The sequence below is a fragment of the Panthera onca genome, chromosome B1 (genome assembly GCF_046562875.1).
Source record: "Panthera onca isolate mPanOnc1 chromosome B1, mPanOnc1 haplotype 2, whole genome shotgun sequence".
NCBI lineage: Eukaryota > Metazoa > Chordata > Mammalia > Carnivora > Felidae > Panthera > Panthera onca.
This window is the reverse complement of record NC_138342.1, coordinates 110,420,673-110,442,107: the sequence shown is the minus strand read 5'-3', so window position 1 is coordinate 110,442,107 and position 21,435 is coordinate 110,420,673. Positions and strand designations below refer to the sequence as shown.

The following is a 21,435-nucleotide window of genomic DNA, read 5'->3' as shown; positions in this document are numbered from 1 at the left end:
TTTTGGATACTAGCCCTTTGTCCGATATGTCATTTGCAAATATCTTTTCCCATTCCGTTGGTTGCCTTTTAGTTTTGTTGGTTGTTTCCTTTGCTGTGCAGAAGCTTTTTATCTTCATAAGGTCCCAGTAATTCATTTTTGCTTTTAATTCCCTTGCCTTTGGGGATGTGTCGAGTAAGAGATTGCTACGGCTGAGGTCAGAGAGGTCTTTTGCTTTCTCCTCTAGGGTTTTGATGGTTTCATGTCTCACATTCAGGTCCTTTATCCATTTTGAGTTTATTTTTGTGAATGGTGTGAGAAAGTGGTCTAGTTTCAACCTTCTGCATGTTGCTGTCCAGTTCTCCCAGCACCATTTGTTAAAGAGACTGTCTTTTTTCCATTGGATGTTCTTTTCTGCTTTGTCAAAGATGAGTTGGCCGTACGTTTGTGGGTCTAGTTCTGGGGTTTCTATTCTATTCCATTGGTCTATGTGTCTGTTTTTGTGCCAATACCATGCTGTCTTGATGATTACAGGAAAGCATAGGATTTTAAATAAAGACCTATGTATTAGCCCTAAAGACATAAAGAATTTTAATAACAAAAGATTTTTAAAAATAGAAAAAAAAAAACACACCTGGAATAAATGTGTAGAGAATTTGAGTGAAAGAATATGCTTTATTGTATTCTACATCAATAATGTTATAGCTTACTTACAATATTAACATAAAGACATTCTCATTACTGTGAGGACATAGGAGTTCTATCCTATATATACCCTTCTTATAAAGCCCTGCTTACTAGTGAAACCCAGCACTAACCCAGAGATATCTCAAAATAAATAAACTACAAATGAGAACATAGATTATAAAGGATAAACAGTGAATTTTAATATTCTATAAACAAAAAACTAAATCTAAAACTCTTTAGAAATTACATATATAATACAGAATGCAGATATCAAAATTCCTGAATAAAATACTCTGGAATAAAAATAAACTGGATTGAGACAAACATCACAAAAAAGACCAACAAAAATCTGGAAAATTAATGGGAAGAGGAAGTGTAAGGTACAACTTCTTTTATTCTTCAAATGATGAATAAAAAGTTTTGCTTCAGTATGACACTAATAGATTAATAAATATAGATTCAATTGTTTTATTTAAAGCTATAAATAATAAAATAAATAGTTGTATATCTTCAAAATTACCATAACAAAAAAGAAATATTGCAAAAGATAAAAAACAAAAATATTTATTCAGCCTTTCAGTGAATATTTATGGGGTTACTATTATTTCTACACTTTGTTTAGAGATACAATGGAGAGAAAAATGAGCATGTCCTGTCTTCATGGAATTCTGAAACCACTTTTGGAGTAAAACATTTAGTCAATAATCACTATTGAATTATTATTACTATTGACTATTATAACAGCTAAATAATAAAAACGAAGTGTAAAAGCATATAACTGGAGCATGTGAGGTGGTATTGGGATAGGAAAGTTCTCTGAGAAAAGAGCAGTAATTTGATGGTGAAGAGGATCATCAACTCAGTCAGTGAAACCAGCAAAAGTCCTGAAGGAAGAAAAATAGGGAGGTGAAGAAAGTGAAATAATATTTGTATAATAGCTGAAATGCAGAGAACAAAGACAATAGTGCCATTTACTCAGGAGGAGGGGGTGGTGTGGAATCAGAAAGGGGACAAAATACCTGTGGTAGATTGTGTTCTTTTCCCTGAGCATCAACCCCCTTCTTCTAAGGGTGTTATAGTCCAGGCTCTTGCCCTGTGACTTCAGCACTTTTCCACAGGGCAGAGTCTTTCTTGGCTGCCCTGCCAGTGTGGCCTTGTGACTTGCTTTGGTAAGGGCAATAGGATGAAATGTGACATCTACCACTTCTGAGCAAAAGCATTAAGTGGATTGTATGTTTCAGTTTGGTCCTGCTCCTGAGCATAAAATTAGCACATTCCAGAGAGGGGCTGATCCTTCAGCTTGGGTCCCAGTATAAGAAGGTTTATGGGGCTCACGCCAGCCACAAAGACCCTGTAGCATTCATGTAAACCAAGAAAAAAGAATATGAATGTGCATGATTATATGTTGCAGAGATTTTGAAATTTCTTTAGCTTACACATAGCCTAGCAAAGGTTCACTGAAAGAATTTCTAACTCATATTTTGGCAAAAAAAATCAATAAAATCTTCTCAAAAGACACCATCGATCATGATTATACATGTGTAGGTTTATGTGCACATAAAGATGCATCTAGAACATTTCTTTAACAAAATGCTATTTGTGAATTATTTCTGAATGTCAGTTTTTCTTCCATTTTTAAAAACATTTTCTGGTATCTTGTGAATATGTGAATTTTATAATTAAAAAAAATTCCACTAATAAAAAAAGAAATAAGAACAATATATATATTTTTAATTTAAATATGGTATACCTGGATGGCTCAGTCGGTTAAGCATCTGACTTTGGCTCAGGTCATGATCTCACGGTTTGTGAATTGGATATCCTATTGAAACAGCCTGTGTCAGATTCTGTGCTGACAGCTCAGAGCCTGGAGCTTGCTTCGGATTCTGTGTCTCCCTCTCTCTCTGCCCCTCCCCCACTCATGCTCTGTCTCTCTCCCTCTCTCTCTTTCTCCCTCAGAAATAAATGCTAATGTTTTTTTTTTAATTTAGATATAACTTACCTGAAGTAACAAGATTATTATATTTATAATAGTTGCCAGGATGTTGGGATAAATAAATTTTTATTGGAGAGATGTATGGTATATATATCACATGACAGATCAAAGCAGTGCTTTCAATACCAGTGCACATCAGAACTGCTTGGAGAGCTTCTTGGAATACAGATTACTAAACCCTACCCCTATCCTTAGATATGGAGAGGGGCCTGGTAATTTGCATTTCAACTATTCCCTTGTGTCACTGAAGTTACTGATCCAAGAACACACTTTGAGAAACAATACCTTAAATGGTCAGACAAATACATTTCTAGCTAAGAATTTTAACTTTCATCCATAATTCCAAAAAAATCAGTTGATTTGATTATCCTTTGGGCCAAATGAGTGCTTGAAAAACACTGGATTTTTTCCTCTATGCCTCTGTTTCTTTTTTTATGTATTGTTGGTAAGTATAGAATTGAAGCCAAGTGAGTTCCAATTAAATAACTCTATTCTTATAATTGTATATCCTATTGAAACATACTCATGGAGTTAGTAATTAGAACACACACACACACACACACACACACACACACACACACATAAATACACAAACACACATACTTATTTCGCTCCTGCCCATGGAAAAGTTTTATTTTCAGAGTAATGCATTGACTTCATAATTTTAAATAACCATCTCTGATACAGTAATGGTAGTTTTCCCCTTTTCTTTTGATTTAAGATTTTTCTCCAGGCATTTATCCTTGACTCTGTTCGTAATCAGTTCACAAGTATCCTACAGAACTAATTTTGAACTTCAGATCTTCTTATAAAATGGAAGGACCTCATACTTGTGGTAGTAGACAAAGAGGAAATAAACAGATTACTAGTTTTCTTAGCAGAAAGTAAAATATTGTTAAATTCTACTCTTTAATTTGAAAAATATAAAACAGGAGCAAAAGAAGGATTTGGGAGGTTTTAATTTTTTTCCATTGTATCTTCACTAAAGCCTGAAAAAACATTTAAGTTTCACCACACAATTTTTTTTTCTTTTTTTTTCTTTTTTTTTGCAAGGTCAAGAATCAGTATCCCATTAAAGCATTTTGCCAGAGGAAAAAGTTGTTAGAAAGTACATAAAATGCTAGGTGATCTGCTTTTAATGGAACTTGACTTTCTGATACATCTGAAACACAACTGTCTTTTATTAAACTGAAATGAAGAGGTCTGGGCAGGAGTCTTGAGGGACAGAACACTCAGCCTCAGAGTCAAAGCCCTAGAACATTTCTTGTTATCACTGAACAGTTGCCCTTCTAGCCAGCTAACAAGAGGAACATTAATAGCCTTTGAAAGTTATCCAACACAGTTTGCCTTGAAGACAATTATGTTGGTAAAACCATGGGTCTTCTAAGGAATAGTACAATTAAAACTAGGATATTGGGGGAGGGGTATTTGGGAGTTATAGATTTTTAGAGTTAGAAAAACCTCATTCAGTCTCACTTTCAAAGCCAGACAATAAGTTTCTGTGCTGTGAGAAGAGAGAGGAAAATTTAAATTGTAGTCTCTTCCTGTAACCCCATAGAACCTAACCGCAAAGGAGAAAGGTTTGTGCAATACTTTTATTTTTAAATGAGTTTCCCCTGGCCCAGTATGACTAGGGTATAGTCTCCAATGTGCCTATTCAAGGTTAGAATTTCAAAATCTTCATTAATATTTTGCTATTGCACCGGGATCATTCATGCTACGCTGCCTTTGCTAATTAAATTAATAGCTGCAAATGCTTACCAAAGAGATTAACTTCTGCACTGCTTTACTAGAAGGGCTGGTTGCTAGGCAGCTGTAGGTGACGGCTTGGCACGAAGCGCCTTCTGTCTCAGGACAGAGACCGCTCTGCATCCTTGACTGGGAGAATGAAGGCTGCAATGCTCTCTCTAAGAGCATTCACCTTCGTCTTTACATCTCAATTGCTCTCCTTTAATTATTTTAACCACTCGGTGCATTCTAGTGTTTCAAGCCTATTTAACGTGAAGTATATGTGTCTCATGCTTTGTGGACTCACTTCAACATCTTATCTTTTTCTTGTCTCTTCACAAGCATCAATCCTATATTGCACATGGCTTTCCCACCATTAGCAGGTATACTTTATGCCTTCTGAAGCTCTTGCCATGATTATTAATATTTTGGATTTTTTGCATATAACTTCACTCATATATATTGCCAAATATTTGTTTGATGTAAATCCTGGTTTCCTGCACTACCCTGTTTATTTTTAAGAATGTATCCTTCATTTCTTTTCCTCACTACTTTATGTATAGACAGCACAGCCACTGGGTGTTCATACTGAAGATAGATGTGGTGGCTCTCTTCTGCTGTAGGATATACTTTCTGCTGCTAGATTTGCTGCCAGCAAGTTTGTCCTTTGGGAAACTTGGCCTTAACCCAAACTTGAATTGACATTCTTTCTTCCTTGAAAACAGGTAGCTCTTCTCACAATGAACAATGAGTATGTGCATAACCAAGGTTATAAAAACTAAGTAAAAATGCATGTTTATTAAAAGTACACTATTAAAAAAAATACTTTAGTCATAATACTAGCCCACATCCAGCAAGACGAAGGAAACCCTGTGCAGAGTGAGCTTTCCTTAACAGTTCTTGGTCAAAATAGTTTATTTCATGGGGAACCTGGGTGACTCAGTCGGTTAAGTGTCCAATTTCAGCTCAGGTCATAATCTCCCATTCCATAGGTTCGAGCCCCACGTCATGCTCTGTGCTGACAACAGCTCAGAGCCTGGAGCCTGCTTCAGATTCTGTGTCTCCCTTGCTCTCTGCCCCTCCCCCACTCACACTCTGTCTCTCAAAAATAAACATTATATTTAAAAAAAAAATAACTTATTTCATTAGGAAACACCAACCAAAACCTTGGAAGTAAATGTCTGGTCCACTCCTACCTGGTTCTAATGCAACCTCTGCCTTGGTCTGTGACATTATGCCTGTCCATTTATACTTGGCATACATATGCATTTATCTATAAGTTTGTCTGTATCTGCACACATGCACATGCCTGTGCACTCACAGAGTAAGGGCTAGAGGAGAAGTAGCAGAGTAACAGTAGTTAAACAGCTCCACAGAAAATCCATAAAAATCACTAAGGTTTTATGATATTGCCTGTAATACTTAGCACATGGCTGTGTTTGACTAAGGGAATCCATAATACACTTAAGTAGGATATAATTTTATTTATGCTCACATAACATGTCAGAGGTGAGAGATCCAGGTGGCAGTATAACTTGGTCCCAGAGATCATTCAGTGACCTGGGTCCATTCTTCCTTGTTGCTTTGCCATAGTTTAAGAATGGCCCTCATTTACATGGTAAAAGCTGGGTCACCATATGTCATAATCCATCTCATTGGACAGAAGGAAGAAAATGTAGAGACAAAGTCAATTTTTTAAATAAAAGAGGAACACCTGAGTGGCTCCGTGGTTTCAGCATCCAATTCTTGGTTTCAGCTCTGGTCATCATCTCAAGGTTCTCGGGTTCAAGCCCCTCATTGGGCTCCATGCTAACAGGGCAGAGCCCTGCTTGAGATTGTCTGTCTGTCTCTCTCTCTCTCTGCCCCTCTCCTGCTTGCGCTCTCTCTCAAAATAAATAAATTAAAAAAAAAAAAAGAGAGAAACTGCATACATCTTTGTCCATAGCAAAATTTACTTACAGGGTCTAATTGTAAGTGAGGCTTGGAAGAAATATAGTCCCCAGCAGGCAAGTACATGCCCAGCTAAAACTTTAATAATATAAAAGTATTAAAAAATGAACTGGGTGAAGGTATTGTTCAATGTAGTATCAGAGAAGCAAAACACTTTTGATTACTGTAAAATAAGGATTTTTTTATTTTATTTTTTATTTTTTTAATTTACATACAAATTAGATAGCATATAGTGAAACAATAATTTCAGGAGTATATTCCTTAATGCCTCTTACCCATTTAGCCCATTCCCCCTCCCACAAACCCTCCAGTAACCTTCAGTTTATTCTCCATATTTATGAGTCTCTTCTGTTTTGTCCCCCTCCCTGTTTTTATATTATTTTTGTTTCCCTTCCCTTATGTTCATCTGTTTTGTCTCTTAAAGTTCTCATATGAGTGAAGTCATATGATTTTTGTCTTTCTCTGACTGACTGATTTCACTTAGCATAATACCCTCCAGTTCCATCCAACATAGTTGCAAATGGCAAGATTTCATTCTTTTTGATTGCCAAATAATACTCCATTGTATAGATATACCACTTTTCTTTATCGAATCATCCATTGATGGACATTTGGGCTCTTTCCATACTTTGGCTATTGTTGATAGTGCTGCTATAAACATGGGGTGCATGTGTCCCTTCAAAACAGCACACATGTATCTTGTGGATAAATGCTTACTAGTGCAATTGTTGGCTTGTAAGGTAGTTCTATTTTTAGTTTTTTGAGGAACCTCCATACTGTTTTCCACAGTGGCTGCACCAGCTTGCATTCCCACCAACAATGCAAAAGAGATCCTCTTTGTCCACATCCTCGCCAGCATCTGTTGTTGCCTGAGTTGTTAATGTTAGTCATTCTGACAGGTGTAAGGTGGTATCTCATTGTGGTTTTGATTTGTATTTCCCTGATGATGAGTGATGTTGAACATTTTTTCATGTGTCAGTTGGCCATCTGGATGTCTTCTTTGGAGAAGTGTCTTTTCATGTCTTTTGTCCATTTCTTCACTGGATTATTTGTTTTTTGGGTGTTGAGTTTGATAAGTTCTTTATAGATTTTTGATACTAACCCTTTATCTGATATGTCATTTGCAAATATCTTCTCCCATTCTGTCGTTCCCTTTTAGTTTTGCTGATTGTTTCCTTCACTGTGCAGAAGCTCTTTATTTTGATGAGGTCCCAGTAGTTCATTTTTGCTTTTGTTTCCCTTACCTCTGGAGAGCTGTTGAGTAAGAAGTTGCTGCGGCAAAGATCAAAAAGGTTTTTGCCTGCTTTCTCCTCAGGGATTTTGATGGCTTCCTGTCTTACATTGAGGTCTTTCACCCATTTTGAGTTTATTTTTGTGTATGGTGTAAGAAAATGGTCCAGGGTCATTCTTCTGCATGTTGCTGTCCAGTTTTCTTAGCACCACTTGCTGAAGAGACTGTCTTTATTCCATTGGATATTCTTTCCTGCTTTCTCAAAGATTATTTGGCCATATATTTGTGGGTCCATTTCTGGGTTCTCTATTCTGTTCCATTGATCTGAGTGTCTGTTCTTGTGCCAGTACCATACTGTCTTGATGGTTACAGCTTTGTAGTATAGCTTGAAGTCCAGGATTGTGATGCCTCCTGCTTTGGTTTTCTTTTTCAAGGTTGCTTTGGCTATTCGGGGTCATGTAAAATAAGAATTTATACTAGAAACAAGGTACCACACAATTGTGAGAAAAGGTGGGTAAGGAAAGGTCTAGAAGTGGAGTTAGATGACAAGAGCTAAAATTAGCCCTCTCTAAGCTTATAGGTGGGACCTTGAAGGGCAATCTGGGAAGTAAGGCATAGACCATTAAAGACAGTTGGCAGAGAAGTCTATGGAAAACTGCTTCATCTGTGTTGTTACTGCCTCTGTGGGCCCTTAGTCAAGGTGTGTGATGGGGGCACTAAGGTAGCTGTTGGTCAGTGAGGCTAGCGGACTGGAGAAGACCTGGTAGCAAAATGGAGGAAAGCAAAAACACTATGACATGGTGGGTGCTTCTGTATCTGTCTTTTATCATACCTGCCTAAAAGACCATTAGCTCCATTGTTGTTGTACCACTTTTGCCTCCCAAATGAAGGCAAGCTCTAACCCAGAACTTTAAGGAAAGTGAATTCTGGAAAATGTAACCGACTTGTCAAAAACAGAGTCTAACTCAGGGAACAACTAGAAGTTGCAGAACAGGGTCTAACGTTTGGGGTACCAGTTTCCATAACAAATTCCATCAAGTCAAAACTTCCCTACATAAACAAATGTATTTTATCTCTACTTTAGCACTTTATGATTCCACCTGTTCATCATGTTTTAGAAAAAAATGAAGCCACAGAGAAGAAATGAAAAGGAGAAAAGAAGTGACATGGAGGTAGGGGGAGAGAGAGTGAGCTATGGGGTGTGTGCATGACAGATCTCTGGTCTCTAGTCAAACCAACCTGGACACTAATGGAAGATTAACATCTCTTCAAAATTTCCTCCAAATATCCTCAAAATTAAAAATAAATTACCCTATGACCCAGAAATTGCAGTACTAGGTATTTATCCAAAAGATACAAAAATACTGATTCAAAGGGGCACATGAACCCTGACGTTTATGGCAGCACTATCAACAATAACCAAATTATGGAAAGAGGCCAAATGTCTACTGACTAATGAATTGATAAAGAAGATATATATCCATGGTATATATATTCAATGGAATACTACTGAGTGACCAAAAAGAATGAAATCTTGCCATTGACAACAATGTGAATGGAGCTAGAATGTATTATGCTAAGCAAAATAAGCCAGACAGAGAAAGACAAATATCATATAATCTCACTCATATGTGGAATTTAAGAAACAAAACAGATGAACGTAGGGGAAGGTAAGTAAGAATAAGATAAAGACAGAGAGTGAGGCACACTATAAGAGACTCTTAAATATATACTCTTAAATACAGGGGAAGTGGATTGGGGGGATGGGCTAAATGGGGGATGAACATTAAGGAGGGCACTTGTTCAAATGAGCACTGGGTGTTACATGTAAGTGATGAATCACTGCATTCTACTACTGAAACCAATACTACACTGTATGTTAACTAACTTGAATTTTGAAAAATAAATTAGGGATGCCTGGATGGCCAGTCGGTTAAGTGTTGGACTTAGGCTCAGGTCATGATCTCAAAGTTCATGGGTTCGAGCCCCTCATCGGACTCTGTGCTGACAGCTCAGAGCCTGGAGCCTGCTTCGGACTCTGTGTCTCCCTCTCTCTCTCCCCCTCCCTTGCTCATGCTCTGTCTGTCTCTCTCTCTCTCCCAAAAATAAATAATTAAAAAAATAAATTAAAAAAGTAAAAATAAAAAATATTCTAAGTAAGCAAACTGACATCACTTAAGGAATATCTCTTAATTCTTGCACGCTTTGTCTTAAATGCTTATTTATTTATTTTCATGGGGGAGAGGCAGAGTGAAAGGGAGAGAGAGAATCCCAAGCAGGCTCCATGCTGTCAGTGCAGAGCCGTACCAGGAGCTCAATCTCACTGAGGTGAGATCCTGACCTGAGCCAATATCAAGACTCTAGCATTTAACTAACTGAGCCACCCAGGCACTAATATTTGCACTCTTAAATAGTTAATCTTTAAGAAGTTTTGTGGGGTTTTTAATTTTTGTTTGTTTGTTTGTTTGTTTTAGGCAGATAACAGTTTGTCTTACTGAATAAGTGATCTGTGTCATTGCCGAGGCCACTATGTACAAACAAAGGAGAGGGAGTTTTATTTCTTGGTCTCTTTCTCCTTGGACAGAGTCTTGATGATTTCCTCCTTCTTGGCCTGGAGCTTCTCTTTACAGATCAAAAATATGAAACTCTTCACGAATTTGCATGTCATTCTTGTGCAGAGGCCACACGAATCTTCTCTGTATTATTCCAATTTTAGTATATGTGCTGCTGAAGCAAACACAAGAAGTTTTTAAATTTAAGAAAACAGAGAAGAAATGAGACTGAGGCGTAGACAAACTTTCCTAGGATCACTTATAGTATATTCTAAGGATCTTATTAGCAAATGAATTGACAGTCACTCCAATTGTGCTGTATTTTAACAAATTGTATAAATGCAATTGTGCTTAAGTGGTGGAGAATGATCTTCTTAATTAGTAAGGAAAGGTAGAAGAGAGATAAATTAGAGACTTCAAAAGGCCATGATCAGTTTCTCATCAAGGAGCAACATCCTTCATTCTACTGCAGAGTTAGTGTTAGCTTCAATTCCTTCCTGTCCCCTACAGTGGAACTATTTCTAAATCAATTTGTTATCACTATTGCCATCACAGGTTCTCATCACTTTCTTCTTGTGCCAGTAAAATCATTTTCCTGGTTCTAATCCTTCCCTAATTTATCTATCTTCATGGTCCCAGAGATAATTTTCAATAATAATAATAAGAATAGCTTTTGTTTAAAATGGTGGCTTGAACACAGTTGTTGATCTCGATTCCTCGCTCAAAACCTTCTATAAGGACATCAAGTGAGTTTAAAGTTGTATAGACGCAGGGCACCTGGGAGGTTCAGTCAGTTAAGCATCAGACTCTTGATTTTGGCTTGGGTGATATCAAGGTTCATGAGTTTGAGCCCTGTGTGGGGCTCTGTGCTCACAACGTGGAGCCTGCTTGAGATTCTCTCTCTCCCTCTCTCCCTGCCTCTCCCCTGCTCGTACTCTCTGTCTCTCTCTCAAAATAAATAAATAAACTTTAAAAAAAGTGTATAAACCCAAAAATGTATAACCGCCTCGATGGAGAAGTGGTAATAACAAAAAGTTGAAAACCGAATGTTGATATATGGCAACAAATCAAAATATTGGTAGGTCAAAAACAAATAGGATGAGGTAATTTACCTGGCTGTAGAAAACAGGATTATAAGAAGGGTGCAGGAAGTAGTACAGTATTTGTTACTATAAGATCCCACCTTGTATAGTTTTTCAAAAAGAAAAACCTACATCACTGTTACCAAAATGATATACATGAGTACCATATATAAGTCGAAAAACCCTTAAAGACTCCAGAAAGAAGTATAGATTACATGCAATAATAGTTGATAATATCAGAGATGAAAATACATAAATATACATAAAAATACATAAATCTTCCTGAAAGACAGAACTAAATTAATACAAAGACCAGGATATCCAAATGACTCAGAATTCTCACCCTTAACACTGAAATGTCTTCAGAATTCTGACAGAAAATGACTTTCTACTTCTAACATTTTATACCAGGGCAAACCACAATATGAAGTATGAAGTACTTTCTCATGCACTATTCTCAGAGGACCCTGGTGTACAACCAAATAAAAACAAATGAGAATACCAAGAAAAGGGAAGAGATGCAATACAGGAAACAGGAGAATTAAAAAAAAAAGACACAAAGGGAATCTAGCTAGTTCCAGGCAGTTTTGCTTTACACTTGTTCTGATGTAATTTTAATAAAACACTGTCACTCTCAAAGATGTCCTAGTTTATATGATAAAATACAAAGTCACAAATGTATTACAATGAAAAGCTCAGCCAGTGCAGATTGGAGCAGAAAGTTTAGAGGCCTTTAGGTAGGATGTCTCCCAGGAGAAAACAAAAAAAGAAACTGATGTGTTACCTTTACAAGAGAAGTTGTATAGTTTTTTAGTTCAATCAGAATGAAACTGATTGTTAGGTAGAGAGTCTATGGAAGAAAAAAAAAACAGCTTTAAAAAAAGAACGGACATATAGTTGGAATACGGTGGTTCAGCCATAAATAATATGTAGAGTCATGCAATGTAAACACCAAATGACTATTAATTTTAAGAAATTATACTTTAATTACAGTGAAAGTATTGCAGGGGAGGGGTATATGTAAGAGATCCTAATCTTCATATTTCTTTGTAGGGAGATAGGAACACTGATACTGAAAAATACAAATTAGCAACATAAATACGTTATTCAGAATGACTGAGGTAAATATCTATTGGAAGAAAAATGAAAGGGCAGAAGTGATTGACCTCAAGAAGCAGGACTCAGTGATGGGAAAGAGTAGGGCAATGGAACATTAATATTCATTATTGTCATTTCAAACTGTGGACAGGGGATACTTTGTTAAAAATAGATATTAAGAAACCTGATTTTTTTCTTATTCCTAAGCAATGGTGTTCAATCTCTTCACATATAATCTGAAGTCCTTAGAAATCCTTCTCCTATCTAACCCTCTGGTTTCAATTCAACCGTTTCCACCTTTTTTCCTTCTAACACACACACACACACACACACACACACACACACACACGCTTTTTTTTTTTAATTTTTTTTTTAACGTTTATTCATTTTTTGAGACAGAGAGAGACAGAGCATGAACGGGGGAGGGTCAGAGAGAGGGAGACACAGAATCTGAAACAGGCTCCAGGCTCTGAGCTGTCAGCACAGAGCCCGACGAGGGGCTCGAACTCAGGGACCGCGAGATCATGACCTGAGCCGAAGTCGGCCGCTTAACCGACTGAGCCACCCAGGCGCCCCACACACACGCTTTTTAAAAATATTTCTAGTAACTTTTACTTTTTCCCATATCCTCTGGATGTTTTTATAGGCCCATCCTTTAATCAAGCTCTTTCATTTGCCCAGAACACTTTACCACATGTTTATTAGACGTTCTTTAAGAATAAATTCAAATGTCATTGCCTCTTTGGGTTTTTCTTAAACTTGTAGGCAATTAGTTTCATACTACTCTATGCTGCAACAAGCATTGTTTGTAGTTTATTTTATTTTGTTTTCACAACATCTTGCAATTGCAATCTATGTGCCTATATATGCCCTGCTCCCCCAGGCCCTGCCCTGGCCAAACTGTGACATGTTGGGGTAGTATGTTAGAGTCCTACTGCTGCTGTAACAAATTACCACAAACTTGGTTGTCTAAATAACACAAATGTATTCTTTTCTGGATTTCTGGAGTCCAAAATCATCCTCACTGGGGCTAAAATCAAGGTGTTAGCAGGATTGTATTTTCTAGAGGCTTTGAGGGAAGAATCCACTTCCTGCTCTTGTTCAAGTTTCTAGAAACCATTTATATTCCTTTGTTAGCAGGTTAGTGGCTCCTTCCTCCCTCTGTTTTTCAAAACCAATAATGTAGCATCCTCCAAACTCTCTCTCTCTCTCTCTCTCTCACATACACACACACACACACACACACACACACACACACACACCCCTCTGCTTCGATCCTCACATATTTCTTCTCTTTCCTTCACTCCCCTGCCTCCCTCTTATCGGACCCTCCCAGATAACCCAGGATAATAATTTCCCCACCTCAAGATTAAGTCAATCACATGTGCAAAGTCCCTTTGCCATGTTGTACCACAGTCCTTGGATATTCAGCTCTGTTTTTCTTGTCAGTCTTTGTTCTCTTTGCTTTTCAGTTTTAGGGATTTGTACTGATATATCCTCTAGCTCAGATATTTTTTCCTCAGCCACGTCCACAGTTCTAATAAGCTTATCAAGAGCCCTCTTCATTTTTATTACAGTGTTTTTGATCTCTATTGTATCTTTTTGGTTCTTTTTTAGATTCCTATCTCTTTTCTTACATTGTTCACTGGCTCTTTAGCTTATCTGCTAGAGCTTTAGCATATTAATCATAGTTATTTTAAAATCCCAGCCTGATAATCCCAACACCCCAGCCATGGCTGATCCTGATACTAGCTTTGCCTCTTCAAATTGTGTTTTTGCCTTTTGTAATGTCTTGTAATTTTCTCTTGCTGGCTGGATTTGATGGACTGGATGAAAGGACCTACTGTAACTAGACCTTTATTAACGTGGTGTGAGATGTGGAGGGAAGAGAAAGGCTCTATGGTTCTATGGTTGGGCTTTAGTGAGCCTCTTTCTCTAGAATATGAACTTCACAAGTTTTTCTCTGTTTTTTTTTTTCTCCCCCTTTTAGTGGGAGAAGATGGCTATACAGCTGACTGGATTTGGCTCTTTCTCTTCTGCTAGAACAGTTAGGCTCCAATAATATCCCAAAATGTTGGGCTCTGATTAACTAGTTTCTCCTGAGGCAGGGTTTGTTAAGAAGAACAGAATGTTTTGTTATCTTTCAGAATTCTTCTCTAATTTTCAAAGCCAATAATGTAGCATCTTCCAGTCTTCAGAAGCATGAAGGAATTTCTCTCTGATATTTACCATGAGGACCAGGTCAAGCTCCTGGAGGTAAATCTCACAAATTATGAAGACCACACTGTAACTAGGACTTCCTGGAGTCTTTAACTCTCAGAGTTGTGCACATTGACTGTGTGGAAGATTTTACCTCACATTGTCTTCAAAACACAGTTTAATCTCAGAGGATTCAATGAAATGATATGAGCTAAAACATCAAGATTGGACAGACAACAATTCCAAATCCCACTTTGATAGACAATCAACAACATGACTATAAAAAGACTGTTCTGGGGCACCTGGGTGATTCAGTTGGTTAAGTGTCCAGCTTTGGCTCAGGTCATGATCTCATGGTTCATAGGTTTGAGCCCCACATTGGGCTCTATTTTGACAGCTCAAAGCCTGGAGCCTGCTTCAGGTTCTGTGTTTCCCTCTTGCTCTGCCCCTCCCCCGCTTACACTCTGTCTCTCTCTCTCACAAAAAATAAGTATTAAATAAATAAATAAATAAATAGACTATTCTGGATGAGATATTTGAAAACTGATTGAGAAAAAAGAAATAAGCTACTGAGGGTGGATTCTAATCCAAAAAAGAGAATTTGTAATTAAAACAATTCTTGGGGTACCTGGCTGACTCAGTTGGTTAAGTGCCAGACTCTTGAGTTTGGCTCAGGTCATGATCTCATGGTTCATGGGATCAAGCCCCTCATCTGGCTCTGTGCTTACAGTGTGAAGCCTGATTGAGATTCTCTTTCTCCATCTTTCTCTGCCTCTTCTCTCAAAATAAATAAATAAACTTAAAAAAAAAAAGTATTGGTATGGGCTCTCTAGATAAGCTTCATGAGATTCTATAAACACTTTTAAATCTTAGGCAAATATAGTAAATATTAACATTTTCCAAAGGGGAAGTATCCTTAACATCCATCAGATATAGAAATGGCCTGAACTACAAAGAAACAATAAGCAAACAAAATTCCTACTCTTATAAGAAAAAAAAAAATAAGAGAAAGAGCTATAGCAAGACAAAATCTAAGACGAAATTTCTTCCCCTTAATGATTGTATATTTTATTGTATATTGTATATTTTATTAATAATTGCACATACAAATCTGGGGATTTGTGTGAGGTAGGAATGATAATGGTATCATTTTTAAAGATACTTCGTGCATTCACTACAATGGGACTCCCTGAATCTCAAAAGTATATCTCCTAAATGTAGCAAGCTCATTGTAGTAAGTTTATTGCTAGATATCAAATTTTGTTTTTTTGTTGTCATTCATACAATTATTACTATTCTGGTATAGCACACAAACTTGAGTTGTTATTCGTAGAAATTTTAAGATCTAAGTTTATTATGCTATTTTTCATACAAATATGCAAAAATAAAGTATAATTGCTACTGATTCAAAGTTATTCCTATGCAAAAATTCGTGTTTATTGAAAATTATAATGCAAATTTAAGTTATGCAGCTCTGCATTGTGCTTCTTTAGTAACTGAGTGCTTTTTTTGTTGTTTTTAGCTATAAATGTCTACATAAATTAGAATAATTTCTCTATATTTTATCCATAAATGCCTCCATAAAGTGTGACTAATGTTTTTAATGTGATGTTCTAATGTTAGTACAAAAAAAGAATCCAAGAAAATCCTTGTGAAAGTAGAGAAAATAACCACCAGAGCTTTAGTGGCAGCCTCTGTTTTGTATTGTCTGAAAAGCACTTCTGATTCCCCAGCAATGCATTTCCAAGTTATCTGAACTCACTTCTGTCTGTTCAAAGTACTTAACAGTTTTTTACTAGACTTTGTCTTCTAATCCTTTCACTGAATCTTTTGTGTCCTTTCCTCATCCTCTCCTTGAATTCTCACAATGGTTTTCAAACTCTTGACAGAGGAACGCTAAAGTTGTTTATAGGCTTGTATCTTCACTGAAATTACAAAGCAGCTCTAAGCCCAAAGACACAACACAGAGAGAAGCCATCCAACAGGCAGATCTGGCACAGAACTGTTGACTTCCCCGGAGAAATGGCCTTGAATGAAAAAGTAAATGCACAAATGAGAAATTAGTGCAAGGAATTAATTAATACCTAATCTAGCATCTGTGGAAAGGGGCTGTTGAATTCATTTTATTTAGAAAAGTTCGGAGCCCACATTTCTGGATCTGGTGAGCTGTATATGCCAGTTTTTAGAAAACCCAGCTTACCCTGCAGAAAGGTAGCCAGTCCCATATCTCTGAAGCTGCTAAGTCACTGGACTCCAAGTGGCCAAAGCTGCCACTTGCATATTGGTATAATCAAACACAGGCTGGCTTTTTTAGGAGCTAACAGAATAAATTGCCATTTCTGATTTCTATTCAGAAGGATGCAAGAAATACTTGATTTGAGGTTCAGATATAACATAAGCCCTCTTCATGTCAACACATGAACTAAATTGAACTTTCCTTTCTCCACAAGCCTCCAAACTTGTCTTTTGCAATCCCTACTTCAGATAGTGATATTCTTAAGTCATTTGGGTCAGAAAATACAAATTACTTTCTGTTTCCCTTTCTCCCTATGACTTCACTTCCAACAAATTTCCAAATTTCATTTCTTTATTTGTTTTACATGACACACACCCACGCTCCTTGGGCCCCTTCCATTGGGGTTACCTTAATCCACAATCTTACATCTCTCAAGAATGCTTTTTTAAAATTTTTTAAATGTTTATTTTTTTTGAGAGGGGGAGAGAGAGAGAGAGAGAGAGCTGAGGAGGAACAGAGAGGGATGGGGGGACAGAGGATCCAAAGTGCATTCTGCACTCACAGCAGAGAGCCTGATGTGGGGCTCGAACTCATGAACCGTGAGATCAGGACCTGAGCCAAAATCGAAGTTGGACACTTAACCGACTCAGCCACATAGGCACCACACAAGAACTCTTTTTTTAAGCTTTTTATCTGTTTTCCATATTCCCAGGTTTAAAACTTACTGCTGTATATTATACTTTACATTAAAATAAACAGATTTAAGATACACCCCTAATAGTATCACTCCAGTGAAAGTACTTGATCCAATCACCTAGCCATTTCTTCAGTCACTGAAAACAAATAACAAAAATGAATAAACCAAAATCTATGGTTCATCTATGTGCTACACACTGTTTGGATCTAGAGATTAAAAAAGTAAAAGACAGCCTGGCCTGCCCTTGACATGGCTACATTTTAATAGCTTTTCATTGTGCCTGGCCCCAATCAAGTCCCTTATCACAGCCTAAAAGATTCTCCATGACCTGCTTCTTTCTCCCTCTTGAGGACAAACTTTACACTCATTGCAATGTGATTTAATTATACTTCTAGGGGTTCACATTGATATTTTGCTCACTGGTTTTTGAATAAATTCTTCTTTCAATCCAAAATGCCCTTACCCTATTCTTGATTGTTATTTCTTCATAATGCTTGCTTTCTCTATGTAGATTTTTCTAATATCATCTTCCCCTAACACCGACTTCCTCTATACAACCTCTTTTCCTTAGACATATTTTTATTGTATTTAGAAAATTATTATTATTTGTCCTTTCTTACATCTACCTTCCCCAACAGATAGTGAGAAATTAGTTTTATTAGAGAAAATCCTGTCTTATAATTTGTCTTCCCAGCATTTTACCAAGGTTCCTAGGATATTGTACATAGTTGAAATACATGAATAAGCTTATCTTTAGACTGACATAGTGTTCCAACTTCTTATTCCATTCCGTTTAATTATGCTGATTTACCAAATACTTATGGAAAGTGTCTGATAGGCTCAAAAGTATATTAATTGTTTTTTGTAGTAAAAGCAAATAGCAATGCAAATGGTCGTTTCTCTCTAGTACTTTTTCTTATGGTCAGAGAGCATGTTGAAAACTTTAATAAATTAGGATTTCATAGAATTTTAAACTTCTTGAAGACATTCTACTGTATGGGAAAGATTTCATCAGAAAAAGCAAACTTGATGTCATATAATTTTAAATATACTTTATATGTTATTTATAAAATATGATATCATGACAAGAAATTATAAAAATCTAATTAATAAGATCAATATTTAAGTATCAGTATCACATATACAAAAATCAAAGGAAGTAGTCACAGAATTCTTGGGAAGTTCTATTAATTCAAAACCTATGCACTCATTACAACCATGGCAGCAAAAATACTTTTCTCAACCTTGTATGTGAAACTTTAGGGTTGCGTGTCTTGATTTTCATTCTCCCAGGTCTGCCGGGCTGGCATGGTAAGTGCTGAACCTTCAGAGTATCTAGATCTATTTCGAGCTCTTCAGACTGCATGGCCACTATCTTTTTCTTTCTATCCTTTCTGGGCCTGCCCCCTGGTGGTTCTGTCCTTTTTGTTTCCAGTATCCAGGAGCCACATACGGTGTGGATGATTATGTCAATCTAATTTCCTCTGCACAAAGGACACACATGAGGCTTTTCAGCCTCTCTGACATCCCCAGAAGAATGGAGACTTTATTCTTACAGGGGTTCATTCTTTTGTTTTTATCTCCATTGGCCCTCCAAAGACATATATACCCACTCTGTTATCCAACTTCATAACACTCTATATTTCTTTCCAGTGTTATTGGACTAGTAACATTTATTTCTTTCAAAGATTACATGGATTTCCTCCAGGGCCCTATTGCATATGCCTGAGAAAAGATGATTGCTATTTGGAGACAATATTATTACTAACCAGAGAGTTAGAGATCTCTACTTTTTTAATCTCCAAATTTATTCCACATTTTTTGACAGACAAATTGGCTTTTAGCCCCAATGGCAGAACTCCTCTTGGGAATAGTGTAGTGTCTAGCAGATTTTAAATGTCAATGGAAAGTTCACCAGAATACTCTCAGACATGTTTCTTCAAGCACTGAATTTGGACAGAAGGTAAATTCAATGTCAAATGTCTTTTTTCACAGACTGCATTCAAAACTGAGGCAAGAGTGTAGAATATGGAAAGAAATAGAGGAGACTGGAGGGCAAGGAATGCTTAAAGCATTTTTACTTAAGCACTTGGTAGTATGAGTCCTTGGCTTTGCACCCTAAGGACTCCTCAGTTGTACAATAATAGTAGACTGAGCAGTGCTGGATTTTAGGGCAAATTTTTATTCAGTTCACTCCAAATGGAGCTTCAAACCAAAGGAAATTAAAAGATGGCTTTTCTAAATCCAAGAATTTTCTGTATTTCTAAGGAAGTAAAATAATCTGAACATAGAGATATACTAACTAATATTCTTAATGTCTTTGAAATAAACGAAAGTCTCCCTAAGAAACACCATTAAAATAACTTTCATCCACAGGCTGGGCTTGAAGAATAAATGGTGGGAAGAGGGGTTGACTCCTGTTTTTCAAGTAGTTTAGATAATTGTTAGCCTGAAAACAAAACAAAATAAAGCAAAATTATACTTTCTTGAAATTATAATTACAATTTCCTTAAATTGCCTGTTAAAAATCCATTCCGTAGTCAGACTGAAGATGTTGGGTAAAATAATCCGGCTTCAGGGCATGGGTAGCTATCAAAATGGTGATCACAGAAACATTTACTTTGCTGGTCCTGTCACTGCTGTCAGTTAATTGTAACTAATATGACCATATATCCTAGTTTAGCTATAACAATGTCAGCTTATAAGAGTTGTCCTGGAAAAACAGGCCTTTTTTTCTTGCTCAAAAGTGTCACAATTTGGGGGTGGCTGGGTGGCTCAGTCAGTTAAGCGTTTGACTTCAGCTCAGGTCATGATCTCACAGTTTGTGAGTTTGAGCACCACGTCAGGCTCTGTGCTGACAGCTCAGAACCTGGAACTTGCTTCAGATTCTGTGTCTCCCTCTCTCTCTGCCCCTCCCCTGCTCATGCTGTGTCTCTCTGTGTCTCAAAAATAAATAAAACATTTAAAAAAATATTTTTTAAAGTGTCACAGTTTGGACAATAACACAATGATCCTTCTAGTTTTGATAGATATCCAGACTAATGTACTATTTTCAAACACAGGGTATCATCCAATGTGCCACAATTTGCACTTACATGTCGATGTTAAACTTTTATCGGTATGTGAAGGACAACTCCCAGATTAGAGGAAATGTATATCAGAGCTTTCCAATATATAATAATTATACTATCTAGAACTCTCTGTGCAAGAGATTACCCAGTCATTAATTATTCAACAAACATTTTATTATATTTTGCATAAGGAGATTATATGGTAGGTCCTGAAAGCACAGAGATTTAGGCACAGAACCTTCCCCGGAGCAACTATTTCTGGCAGAGGAGACTGATAAGGAAGTAAGAAACTACTTACAATATCATTGCTATGATTAAAGTTTGCACAATTTGCTTGCAATTGGAATATATGGAAGAGAAACCCATTCTATTATGAGAAGTTAAGAAGTGTTAGAACGGTTTCCCAAGGGAAACAACTGAGAAGAAAAGATAAGAATTAGGTAGGGCACATAAAGAAGAAGGGAGCCAGAAAAGACATTCTAGCCAAATGGATTAGCCAATAAAAAGGCACAGAGATGAGTAAGAACTACCAGAAGAGTTTATCTTGAGTGGTTAGAAATGGAGCAGAAGAGGTAGGCAAAATGCCCATAATGAATACTGGGTTAATGAGGGTCCTTTGATTATAAATGATAGAAATTGACTCTTACGTATGCAAAAACAACAACACCAAAACTAATTGGAACCATCTGCTATATCTCTTAGAATCAAAGTAAAAGTGAAGACCTAATCCTCAGAAAAAAGTTAAGATAAGGTGAAAGGATTTAACCAGAGGCAAGCAGTGACCAGAAACTGAAGAAAAATCTAGACGTCTGAATTAAATCCCTCCAACCCTTTCCCACTCATTTCTTTCAAAATTGAAATGCCCAGAAGGAAGAGAGTGGTTTGACAAGTGGGAGTCCCATGTCCAACCTAGTCCCTGACCCCAATGA

At 36.9% G+C, this 21,435-nt stretch overlaps 1 non-coding gene across 1 annotated transcript; it reads right to left on the bottom strand.

The window, feature by feature from the left end:
- Positions 1-10,204: 10,204 nt before the first annotated feature.
- Positions 10,205-10,311, bottom strand: LOC132693403 (U6 spliceosomal RNA). The gene has a single exon (XR_009616789.1). It is a non-coding gene; the product is annotated as a U6 spliceosomal RNA (small nuclear RNA).
- Between the last annotated feature and the right edge of the window lie 11,124 nt (positions 10,312-21,435).